Source organism: Onthophagus taurus, chromosome 8 (genome assembly GCF_036711975.1).
Source record: "Onthophagus taurus isolate NC chromosome 8, IU_Otau_3.0, whole genome shotgun sequence".
Classification (NCBI taxonomy): domain Eukaryota; kingdom Metazoa; phylum Arthropoda; class Insecta; order Coleoptera; family Scarabaeidae; genus Onthophagus; species Onthophagus taurus.
Window position 1 is genome coordinate 16,910,486 of NC_091973.1, and position 10,696 is coordinate 16,921,181.

The following is a 10,696-nucleotide window of genomic DNA, read 5'->3' on the forward strand; positions in this document are numbered from 1 at the left end:
TGATGGCAATGGATTTCTCCGAATAACTGGTCGTCTCAGATTTGCCAACTTAGAATATGATGAAAAACATCCGATTATCATCCCCAAGCTGTCAATTATCACAAATCTCATCATCGATCATCACCATAAAGCTACATTACATGGAGGTAACCAACTTACCTTGTCTTCAACCCGGCGACGGTTCTGGGTGGTTGGTGGCCGGGTACCTGTTCGTTCCTACATCCATCGATGTATGGTGTGTGCTAAGCAGAAGGTGATAACCAGCCAACAACTCATGGGATAACTTCCTCCTGCCCGACTCAATCAATCTCGATCGTTTCTTCCCTCGGGCATCGATTACGCTGGACCGTTTCAATTGCAAACATTCAGAGGGCGAGGTGGTAAACTATAAGGGTTACATGATAATTTTTATTTGTTTAAGTACATCAGCTGTTCACACGTCGTCACCGATTATACCACTGCTGGATTTCTAACCATCTATAAAAGATTCACTGGCCGTAGAGGAATATGTCAATGCCTCTACAGTGATTGTGGTATAAACCTGATTGGTGCCGATAGAGAACTTCGAGTTCTTTTCAACAAAGCTTCCAACGAATGGCGACATTTAGCAAACATTCTGTGCAATGAGGGTACAAACTGGAAGTTCAATCCGCCCTCAGCGCCACACTTTGGCGGAAAATGGGAGGGAAGTATTTAATACCTCCCTCCCATCGTTGTGCACTCAGCAAAGTGCCGGGACAATTATTGTGAGGTGCGGTTCAATTAGATTGGAAAAATAAAGGAATTGAAATTGTCTTTTACCTGGTTTATTATCACTTATCACAGAACACGCAGAATTGACAATAGAATCTTTTTCGAAAAGACGAGGTTCGGCGGTTACGTTAATAATTGTTGTCCCTCTCGCATGCGCATCCTATTTAAAGGTGTGCGGGAGACAAATTGGGGGTGCGCAAGGTCACGAACGCTTCAGTTCGTTTCCGTTACACGAACAATCGTTAAAAACCATTTAAAGAAAAACATCGGTACTGCTACACTCACGTATGAAGAATTCTCTAGTCTCATGGTTCAAATCGAAGCTGTTATGAATTCCCCTCTGCGCAGTATCAAATGATCCTCTTAATTATGATGTACTTACACCGGGTCATTTTCTGATTGGAAGTTAGCTGACTGTTGTACCTGAGCCATCTCTTCTCGACTTGAAAACCTCTTCTCGCCTCTCTAGATGCAACATCTACGACAAATGATCGAGAGTTTTTGGAAACATTGGTCTGTTTATTACCTCCAATCTATACAAAACGCCAGTAAGTGGTTCGAAGCCAAGAATATTCCGCAGTTAGCACGACTAGTCCTAATTAAAGATGAACGTTTTCCTCCTTCGAAATGGGCTATTGCGCGAATAACGGAAATGCACTCTGGTCCTGATGGTCGCATAAGAGTTGTAACTTTACGAACATCAACAACGACACTCACTCGGCTGTTTTTTGTGTTGCCTTAATTCTTTAATTCTATCAGTTTCATTTGTTTTATCATTAAGGTTAAGAATTTAAACCCAAAATTTTATTTCATTTTATATTTGTGTATTTCAAAGTAGTTCAAGTAACTTTTTTTTTTCTTTTTCTTTGTAAAAAAGTCGCTCTCGTTTTGGAAAACACATTGTATCTCGTAATCTCTCGTTGAAAATACATCTCTCAAAAATACGTTTTTTGTTGTCGTTTCTCTAAATTAATTTCTTCAGATCATCTCATATATAAAAAAAAAAAAAAACTTTTACTACAAAAGTTGTAGCAAATTGTGCCCTTAACGCAATGGTCTGTAACATTTTTGCTCCCAGATGCATCAATATCGAGAATTTTTCAAAGATGTGAAGAATAGAAGAGTGTTGAAAAAGAACGGTATCGGAAGCGTAGTACAGAAAAACTTTTACTACAAAAGTTGTAGCAAATTGTGCCCTTAATGCAATGGTCTGTAACATTTTTGCTCCCATATGCATTAATATCGAGAATTTTTCAAAAATGTGAAGACTAGAAGAGTGTTGAAAAAAAACGGTATCGGAAGCATAGTAGAGAAAAACTTTTACTACAAAAGTTGTAGCAAATTGTGCCCTTAACGCAATGGTTTGTAACATTTTTATTCCCAGATGCATCAATATCGAGATTTTTTCAAAGATGTGAAGAATAGAAGAGTGTTGAAAAAAAACGGTATCGGAAGCGTAGTACAGAAAAACTTTTACTACAAAAGTTGTAGCAAATTGTGCCCTTAATGCAATGGTCTGTAACATTTTTGCTCCCAGATGCATCAATATCGAGAATTTTTCAAAGATGTGAAGAATAGAAGAGTGTTGAAAAAAAACGGTATCGGAAGCCTAGTACAGAAAAACTTTTACTACAAAAGTTGTAGCAAATTGTGCTCTTAATGCAATGGTCTGTAACATTTGTGCTCCCAGATGCATCAATATCGAGAATTTTTCAAAAATGTGAAGAATAGAAGAGTGTTGAAAAAAAACGGTATCGGAAGCGTAGTACAGAAAAACTTTTACTACAAAAGTTGTAGCAAATTGTGCCCTTAACGCAATGGTCTGTAACATTTGTGCTCCCACATGCATCAATATCGAGAATTTTTCAAAGATGTGAAGAATAGAAGAGTGTTGAAAAAGAACGGTATCGGAAGCGTAGTACAGAAAAACTTTTACTACAAAAGTTGTAGCAAATTGTGCCCTTAATGCAATGGTCTGTAACATTTTTGCTCCCAGATGCATCAATATCGAGAATTTTTCAAAAATGTGAAGAATAGAAGAGTGTTGAAAAAAAACGGTATCGGAAGCATAGTACAGAAAAACTTTTACTACAAAAGTTGTAGCAAATTGTGCCCTTAACGCAATGGTCTGTAACATTTTTGCTCCCAGATGCATCAATATCGAGAATTTTTAAAAAATGTGAAGAATAGAAGAGCGTTGAAAAAAAACGGTATCGGAAGCATAGTACAGAAAAACTTTTACTACAAAAGTTGTAGCAAATTGTGCCCTTAACGCAATGGTCTGTAACATTTGTGCTCCCAGATGCATCAATATCGAGAATTTTTCAAAAATGTGAAGAATAGAAGAGTGTTGAAAAAAAACGGTATCGGAAGCGTAGTACAGAAAAACTTTTACTACAAAAGTTGTAGCAAATTGTGCCCTTAACGCAATGGTCTGTAACATTTTTGCTCCCAGATGCATCAATATCGAGAATTTTTCAAAGATGTGAAGAATAGAAGAGTGTTGAAAAAGAACGGTATCGGAAGCGTAGTACAGAAAAACTTTTACTACAAAAGTTGTAGCAAATTGTGCCCTTAATGCAATGGTCTGTAACATTTTTGCTCCCAGATGCATCAATATCGAGAATTTTTCAAAAATGTGAAGAATAGAAGAGTGTTGAAAAAAAACGGTATCGGAAGCATAGTACAGAAAAACTTTTATTACAAAAGTTGTGGCAAATTGTGCCCTTAACGCAATGGTCTGTAACATTTTTGCTCCCAGATGCATCAATATCGAGAATTTTTCAAAAATGTGAAGAATAGAAGAGTGTTGAAAAAAAACGGTATCGGAAGCATAGTAGAGAAAAACTTTTACTACAAAAGTTGTGGCAAATTGTGCCCTTAACGCAATGGTCTGTAACATTTTTGCTCCCAGATGCATCAATATCGAGAATTTTTCAAAAATGTGAAGAATAGAAGAGTGTTGAAAAAAAACGGTATCGGAAGCATAGTAGAGAACAACTTTTACTACAAAAGTTGTAGCAAATTGTGCCCTTAACGCAATGGTCTGTAACATTTTTGCTCCCAGATGCATCAATATCGAGAATTTTTCAAAAATGTGAAGAATAGAAGAGTGTTGAAAAAAAACGGTATCGGAAGCGTAGTACAGAAAAACTTTTACTACAAAAGTTGTAGCAAATTGTGCCCTTAACGCAATGGTCTGTAACATTTTTGCTCCCAGATGCATCAATATCGAGAATTTTTAAAAAATGTGAAGAATAGAAGACTGTTGAAAAAAAACGGTATCCGGAGCATAGTACAGAAAAACTTTTACTACAAAAGTTGTAGCAAATTGTGCCCTTAACGCAATGGTCTGTAACATTTTTGCTCCCAGATGCATCAATATCGAGAATTTTTCAAAAATGTGAAGAATAGAAGAGTGTTGAAAAAAAACGGTATCGGAAGCGTAGTACAGAAAAACTTTTACTACAAAAGTTGTAGCAAATTGTGCCCTTAACGCAATGGTTTGTAACATTTTTATTCCCAGATGCATCAATATCGAGAATTTTTCAAAAATGTGAAAAATAGAAGAGTGTTGAAAAAAAGCGGTATCCGGTGCATAGTACAGAAAAACTTTTACTACACAAGTTGTAGCAAATTGTGCCCTTAACGCAATGGTCTGTAACATTTTTGCTCCCAGATGCATCAATATCGAGAATTTTTCAAAGGTGTGAAGAATAGAAGAGTGTTGAAAAAAAACGGTATCGGAAGCGTAATACAGAAAAACTTTTACTACAAAAGTTGTAGCAAATTGTGCCCTTAATGCAATGGTCTGTAACATTTTTGCTCCCAGATGCATCAATATCGAGAATTTTTCAAAAATGTGAAGAATAGAAGAGTGTTGAAAAAAAACGGTATCGGAAGCATAGTACAGAAAAACTTTTATTACAAAAGTTGTGGCAAATTGTGCCCTTAACGCAATGGTTTGTAACATTTTTATTCCCAGATGCATCAATATCGAGAATTTTTCAAAAATGTGAAAAATAGAAGAGTGTTGAAAAAAAACGGTATCCGGAGCATAGTACAGAAAAACTTTTATTACAAAAGTTGTGGCAAATTGTGCCCTTAACGCAATGGTCTGTAACATTTTTGCTCCCAGATGCATCAATATCGAGAATTTTTCAAAAATGTGAAGAATAGAAGAGTGTTGAAAAAAAACGGTATCGGAAGCATAGTACAGAAAAACTTTTACTACAAAAGTTGTAGCAAATTGTGCCCTTAACGCAATGGTCTGTAACATTTGTGCTCCCAGATGCATCAATATCGAGAATTTTTCAAAAATGTGAAGAATAGAAGAGTGTTGAAAAAAAACGGTATCGGAAGCATAGTACAGAAAAACTTTTACTACAAAAGTTGTAGCAAATTGTGCCCTTAACGCAATGGTCTATAACATTTTTGCTCCCAGATGCATCAATATCGAGAATTTTTCAAAAATGTGAAGAATAGAAGAGTGTTGAAAAAAAAACGGTATCGGAAGCGTAGTACAGAAAAACTTTTACTACAAAAGTTGTAGCAAATTGTGCCCTTAACGCAATGGTCTGTAACATTTTTGCTCCCAGATGCATCAATATCGAGAATTTTTCAAAGATGTGAAGAATAGAAGAGTGTTGAAAAAGAACGGTATCGGAAGCGTAGTACAGAAAAACTTTTACTACAAAAGTTGTAGCAAATTGTGCCCTTAACGCAATGGTCTGTAACATTTTTGCTCCCAGATGCATCAATATCGAGAATTTTTAAAAAATGTGAAGAATAGAAGACTGTTGAAAAAAAAACGGTATCCGGAGCATAGTACAGAAAAACTTTTACTACAAAAGTTGTAGCAAATTGTGCCCTTAACGCAATGGTCTGTAACATTTTTGCTCCCAGTTGCATCAATATCGAGAATTTTTCAAAAATGTGAAGAATAGAAGAGTGTTGAAAAAAAACGGTATCGGAAGCGTAGTACAGAAAAACTTTTACTACAAAAGTTGTAGCAAATTGTGCCCTTAACGCAATGGTTTGTAACATTTTTATTCCCAGATGCATCAATATCGAGAATTTTTCAAAAATGTGAAAAATAGAAGAGTGTTGAAAAAAAACGGTATCCGGAGCATAGTACAGAAAAACTTTTATTACAAAAGTTGTGGCAAATTGTGCCCTTAACGCAATGGTCTGTAACATTTTTGCTCCCAGATGCATCAATATCGAGAATTTTTCAAAAATGTGAAGAATAGAAGAGTGTTGAAAAAAAACGGTATCGGAAGCATAGTACAGAAAAACTTTTACTACAAAAGTTGTAGCAAATTGTGCCCTTAACGCAATGGTCTGTAACATTTGTGCTCCCAGATGCATCAATATCGAGAATTTTTCAAAAATGTGAAGAATAGAAGAGTGTTGAAAAAAAACGGTATCGGAAGCATAGTACAGAAAAACTTTTACTACAAAAGTTGTAGCAAATTGTGCCCTTAACGCAATGGTCTATAACATTTTTGCTCCCAGATGCATCAATATCGAGAATTTTTCAAAGATGTGAAGAATAGAAGAGTGTTGAAAAAGAACGGTATCGGAAGCATAGTACAGAAAAACTTTTACTACAAAAGTTGTAGCAAATTGTGCCCTTAACGCAATGGTCTGTAACATTTTTGCTCCCAGATGCATCAATATCGAGAATTTTTCAAAGATGTGAAGAATAGAAGAGTGTTGAAAAAGAACGGTATCGGAAGCGTAGTACAGAAAAACTTTTACTACAAAAGTTGTAGCAAATTGTGCCCTTAACGCAATGGTCTGTAACATTTTTGCTCCCAGATGCATCAATATCGAGAATTTTTAAAAAATGTGAAGAATAGAAGACTGTTGAAAAAAAAACGGTATCCGGAGCATAGTACAGAAAAACTTTTACTACAAAAGTTGTAGCAAATTGTGCCCTTAACGCAATGGTCTGTAACATTTTTGCTCCCAGTTGCATCAATATCGAGAATTTTTCAAAAATGTGAAGAATAGAAGAGTGTTGAAAAAAAACGGTATCGGAAGCGTAGTACAGAAAAACTTTTACTACAAAAGTTGTAGCAAATTGTGCCCTTAACGCAATGGTTTGTAACATTTTTATTCCCAGATGCATCAATATCGAGAATTTTTCAAAAATGTGAAAAATAGAAGAGTGTTGAAAAAAAGCGGTATCCGGTGCATAGTACAGAAAAACTTTTACTACACAAGTTGTAGCAAATTGTGCCCTTAACGCAATGGTCTGTAACATTTTTGCTCCCAGATGCATCAATATCGAGAATTTTTCAAAGGTGTGAAGAATAGAAGAGTGTTGAAAAAAAACGGTATCGGAAGCGTAGTACAGAAAAACTTTTACTACAAAAGTTGTAGCAAATTGTGCCCTTAATGCAATGGTCTGTAACATTTTTGCTCCCAGATGCATCAATATCGAGAATTTTTCAAAAATGTGAAGAATAGAAGAGTGTTGAAAAAAAACGGTATCGGAAGCATAGTACAGAAAAACTTTTATTACAAAAGTTGTGGCAAATTGTGCCCTTAACGCAATGGTTTGTAACATTTTTATTCCCAGATGCATCAATATCGAGAATTTTTCAAAAATGTGAAAAATAGAAGAGTGTTGAAAAAAAACGGTATCCGGAGCATAGTACAGAAAAACTTTTATTACAAAAGTTGTGGCAAATTGTGCCCTTAACGCAATGGTCTGTAACATTTTTGCTCCCAGATGCATCAATATCGAGAATTTTTCAAAAATGTGAAGAATAGAAGAGTGTTGAAAAAAAACGGTATCGGAAGCATAGTACAGAAAAACTTTTACTACAAAAGTTGTAGCAAATTGTGCCCTTAACGCAATGGTCTGTAACATTTGTGCTCCCAGATGCATCAATATCGAGAATTTTTCAAAAATGTGAAGAATAGAAGAGTGTTGAAAAAAAACGGTATCGGAAGCATAGTACAGAAAAACTTTTACTACAAAAGTTGTAGCAAATTGTGCCCTTAACGCAATGGTCTATAACATTTTTGCTCCCAGATGCATCAATATCGAGAATTTTTCAAAAATGTGAAGAATAGAAGAGTGTTGAAAAAAAACGGTATCGGAAGCGTAGTACAGAAAAACTTTTACTACAAAAGTTGTAGCAAATTGTGCCCTTAACGCAATGGTCTGTAACATTTTTGCTCCCAGATGCATCAATATCGAGAATTTTTCAAAGATGTGAAGAATAGAAGAGTGTTGAAAAAGAACGGTATCGGAAGCGTAGTACAGAAAAACTTTTACTACAAAAGTTGTAGCAAATTGTGCCCTTAATGCAATGGTCTGTAACATTTTTGCTCCCAGATGCATCAATATCGAGAATTTTTCAAAAATGTGAAGAATAGAAGAGTGTTGAAAAAAAACGGTATCGGAAGCATAGTACAGAAAAACTTTTATTACAAAAGTTGTGGCAAATTGTGCCCTTAACGCAATGGTCTGTAACATTTTTGCTCCCAGATGCATCAATATCGAGAATTTTTCAAAAATGTGAAGAATAGAAGAGCGTTGAAAAAAAAAACGGTATCGGAAGCATAGTACAGAAAAACTTTTATTACAAAAGTTGTGGCAAATTGTGCCCTTAACGCAATGGTCTGTAACATTTTTGCTCCCAGATGCATCAATATCGAGAATTTTTCAAAAATGTGAAGAATAGAAGAGTGTTGAAAAAAAACGGTATCGGAAGCATAGTAGAGAACAACTTTTACTACAAAAGTTGTAGCAAATTGTGCCCTTAACGCAATGGTCTGTAACATTTTTGCTCCCAGATGCATCAATATCGAGAATTTTTCAAAAATGTGAAGAATAGAAGAGTGTTGAAAAAAAACGGTATCGGAAGCGTAGTACAGAAAAACTTTTACTACAAAAGTTGTAGCAAATTGTGCCCTTAACGCAATGGTCTGTAACATTTTTGCTCCCAGATGCATCAATATCGAGAATTTTTAAAAAATGTGAAGAATAGAAGAGTGTTGAAAAAAAAACGGTATCCGGAGCATAGTACAGAAAAACTTTTACTACAAAAGTTGTAGCAAATTGTGCCCTTAACGCAATGGTCTGTAACATTTTTGCTCCCAGATGCATCAATATCGAGAATTTTTCAAAAATGTGAAGAATAGAAGAGTGTTGAAAAAAAACGGTATCGGAAGCGTAGTACAGAAAAACTTTTACTACAAAAGTTGTAGCAAATTGTGCCCTTAACGCAATGGTTTGTAACATTTTTATTCCCAGATGCATCAATATCGAGAATTTTTCAAAAATGTGAAAAATAGAAGAGTGTTGAAAAAAAGCGGTATCCGGTGCATAGTACAGAAAAACTTTTACTACACAAGTTGTAGCAAATTGTGCCCTTAACGCAATGGTCTGTAACATTTTTGCTCCCAGATGCATCAATATCGAGAATTTTTCAAAGGTGTGAAGAATAGAAGAGTGTTGAAAAAAAACGGTATCGGAAGCGTAGTACAGAAAAACTTTTACTACAAAAGTTGTAGCAAATTGTGCCCTTAACGCAATGGTCTGTAACATTTTTGCTCCCAGATGCATCAATATCGAGAATTTTTCAAAAATGTGAAGAATAGAAGAGTGTTGAAAAAAAACGGTATCGGAAGCGTAGTACAGAAAAACTTTTACTACAAAAGTTGTAGCAAATTGTGCCCTTAACGCAATGGTCTGTAACATTTTTGCTCCCAGATGCATCAATATCGAGAATTTATCAAAGATGTGAAGAATAGAAGAGTGTTGAAAAAGAACGGTATCGGAAGCGTAGTACAGAAAAACTTTTACTACAAAAGTTGTAGCAAATTGTGCCCTTAATGCAATGGTCTGTAACATTTTTGCTCCCAGATGCATCAATATCGAGAATTTATCAAAGATGTGAAGAATAGAAGAGTGTTGAAAAAGAACGGTATCGGAAGCGTAGTACAGAAAAACTTTTACTACAAAAGTTGTAGCAAATTGTGCCCTTAATGCAATGGTCTGTAACATTTTTGCTCGCAGATGCATCAATATCGAGAATTTATCAAAGATGTGAAGAATAGAAGAGTGTTGAAAAAGAACGGTATCGGAAGCGTAGTACAGAAAAACTTTTACTACAAAAGTTGTAGCAAATTGTGCCCTTAATGCAATGGTCTGTAACATTTTTGCTCCCAGATGCATCAATATCGAGAATTTATCAAAGATGTGAAGAATAGAAGAGTGTTGAAAAAGAACGGTATCGGAAGCGTAGTACAGAAAAACTTTTACTACAAAAGTTGTAGCAAATTGTGCCCTTAATGCAATGGTCTGTAACATTTTTGCTCCCAGATGCATCAATATCGAGAATTTATCAAAGATGTGAAGAATAGAAGAGTGTTGAAAAAGAACGGTATCGGAAGCGTAGTACAGAAAAACTTTTACTACAAAAGTTGTAGCAAATTGTGCCCTTAATGCAATGGTCTGTAACATTTTTGCTCCCAGATGCATCAATATCGAGAATTTTTCAAAAATGTGAAGAATAGAAGAGTGTTGAAAAAAAACGGTATCGGAAGCATAGTACAGAAAAACTTTTATTACAAAAGTTGTGGCAAATTGTGCCCTTAACGCAATGGTTTGTAACATTTTTATTCCCAGATGCATCAATATCGAGAATTTTTCAAAAATGTGAAAAATAGAAGAGTGTTGAAAAAAAAACGGTATCCGGAGCATAGTACAGAAAAACTTTTATTACAAAAGTTGTGGCAAATTGTGCCCTTAACGCAATGGTCTGTAACATTTTTGCTCCCAGATGCATCAATATCGAGAATTTTTCAAAAATGTGAAGAATAGAAGAGTGTTGAAAAAAAACGGTATCGGAAGCATAGTACAGAAAAACTTTTACTACAAAAGTTGTAGCAAATTGTGCCCTTAACGCAATGGTCTGTA